This window comes from Carcharhinus amblyrhynchos, chromosome 13, assembly GCF_965287045.1.
Source record: "Carcharhinus amblyrhynchos chromosome 13, sCarAmb.v2.hapA, whole genome shotgun sequence".
In the NCBI taxonomy this organism is placed as follows: Eukaryota; Metazoa; Chordata; class Chondrichthyes; order Carcharhiniformes; family Carcharhinidae; genus Carcharhinus; species Carcharhinus amblyrhynchos.
This window is the reverse complement of record NC_137336.1, coordinates 31639379-31641945: the sequence shown is the minus strand read 5'-3', so window position 1 is coordinate 31641945 and position 2567 is coordinate 31639379. Positions and strand designations below refer to the sequence as shown.

Genomic DNA, 2567 nt, shown 5'->3' with positions numbered 1-2567 from the left:
TCAGAGATCTTCCTGCCAAGTACAGCACAGGTTTGATCAGGATGGATCACTGACCCCAGAGCAGATTTGACCTAGTTGGCAATAACCTCAATTTTTGCCTGGCTTTGGTGATACACTTATCCCAATTTTTGGTGCATGCCCCTGCTGCTCCAAACCATATCCCCAGCACCTTAAGGTAATCTGCCCTGACGGTGAAGGGGACAAAGGATCTGCTTCAAACTGAAGCAACTTTAAGCCAAATGTCAGTCAAGTAGTCTTGAGAAATATATAGCTTTAAGGCACTGTAACAAGACAGTTCCACAAGATTGTTTTGCTCCCTCGAGGTCAGGCTTACAAGCATGTCATCACCAAGTTTGCAAAGGGATTTCATATCGCTTTTCAGCCTTTTGGCTAAGATCAAGTATAGTATCGACATTCTGCATTTGGTTGAAGTCATAAAGTTACGTTGTGGCTTCATTTGAAGCAATTTTTTAAAGCAGCATCTAGGCCTTTTGGCTAAGATGCAAATGAGATCAAGCCTTGGAGGCGGTGCAATGCCTACTCCAATCAGCTTGGATCATGTAGATCAAGCCCAAGACAGGAAGAAGCCAGCTTGGATCTGGAATGTCTCAGTTGCTGAGACTTTGATTTGGACTTTGATTGGATCGAATTGGGTATATAAACAAAAAAAGAGATTTTGTATCCAGTTGAACTTTGTGTTGGGGACATGGGAAGTACTCGCATAGCTGTGTTTTCAAACTGTACAGCTGCTCTCTGATGTCATGTTTCATACTGTTTGGAAGCTGTATTTCTGCCGTGGCCAATAAATCGGACAGATTCACAAATGAGTTGTAATTTGACTTCTCAAGCCGTTTAACCAGTATCTCTGTTTTCTTTATCATTGTTTCTACTTTATCGGCACATGAAAAGCTGTCACTGTTTTCTGCAATAAAATCATTGCTTAATGTTATCAGAAGATTGGGAATTGCTGTTTGGCTGCCCAGGGTTAGTAACTTCGCACAGATTGACACTGAACTCTGTAGGGTCTGGTCATCACCATCTGCAGGGCTTTTTAACTCTTCCTGCAGAATCAGGTGAGGTGTATGGAGAAGCAACATTATGAAATCTGGGCATGAAGACACACAGCACATTCTGGTACCTTTCATAACATTTATTGGCTGGAATTTTACCACCACGTCCACCATGGGAATCGGGGCCGGCGAGGGGCAGACAATGGAAAGGTCCGTTGACCTCAGCGGGATTTTATGGTTTTGGGACGGGTGAGGCCGTAAAATAACACCCATTGTATTTCATAAGTTTGCAGTAGAAGGCCTTTCTATTTGTCCTGCTTAACTTTCTCAGCAGCTGAATCCTTATCATACAGCACCAAGCACACTGAATACCTTTGCAACTTACTTTTCACTTCACTTACGTATAACTTTACATCTTCAAAAAAGTGTTTGTTCAAATGAGGTACACTTTATTATATCTTTTCCCCACAGACCACCTGCAGTACCTTACGACCCACAAGTGGTCTGCAGGCCATTTGTTGAGAACCATTGAGGTGGACGATATTGTTATTTGATTCAGTTGCAACACATGTTGCACTTGCATATATATCCAGTGAGTCTATTCACTATAATGCAAAACAAAGAGTTTATTGCAGACAATATACCATGGAGAAATGTCTAGTTAGAAAAAGTCTATTTTTACTGCTTATATTTACAACATTCTGAAAAATCATGGCTGAGAGATTGAAAACCCCTGTGATGTGTTACAGAAGCTTGGTGAGACGGCCCACACAGGGGTCCCCAAAAAGAAGATTGCATTTAGAAATAAAGATTTGATTGAGTTCCCTCTTCTACATGGTGTTATTTCTTCACAATGAATGCATAATCTTTTCTATTTCAAATATTGTCAGATACTGAAAAAAATTATATTTGTCTTCATCATTCGGTAGTACAGTTTGACCTGAATGAAACGTTGACTGTCGACATATGCTATTTTACCTGAGATTGTACAACGTTATTTATGTTAATAGGATATGTTTCTCAAAAATTGGCTTGATAGATGTTTCAGCCGAGGGTTCCCAAACTGGGGTCCGTGGAACCCAGGGGTCTGCGGGAGCCATCCAGAGGGTCTGCGGGAGCCATCCAGGGGTCCGTGGCAGAACAGGCACATTTGTCGAATTTGAAAAATGCTGCACACCTGCTTCTGGAGCCAGCCTCTGATTGGACGAGCATAGAGAGTGGACTGATGGCACGGGGGCTGGTGAGGTGGAGTTGGGGGGGAGGTGGGGGCGCTGCAGTGGGCCTCACAGCATGGGCCTGAAGTGGGTCTCGGAGCTGGAGCAGGGACTAGAGCAGATCTTAGATATGGAGCTGGAGTGGGCCTCAAAGAGGTGGAGGGGAGGGTGCATGCCTCAGAGTGTGAGTGAGATGGGTGATTATGTGTGAGAGAGGAATGAGTGTCTGAGAGAGGGAATGAGCGTGTGGGAGAGGGGGTGAGTGTGTGAGAGAGGGAGTGAGTCTGTGAGAGGGTGTGTGTGTGTGTGTGTGTGTGAGAGAGAGAGGTGTTCGTGTGTGACA

At 44.0% G+C, this 2567-nt stretch overlaps 1 non-coding gene across 1 annotated transcript; it reads left to right on the top strand.

Moving 5' to 3' along the window:
• Window positions 1-370: 370 nt before the first annotated feature.
• On the top strand, window positions 371-569 carry LOC145352061 (U2 spliceosomal RNA). Its single transcript, XR_013888510.1, has one exon. It is a non-coding gene; the product is annotated as a U2 spliceosomal RNA (small nuclear RNA).
• Window positions 570-2567: the final 1998 nt, after the last annotated feature.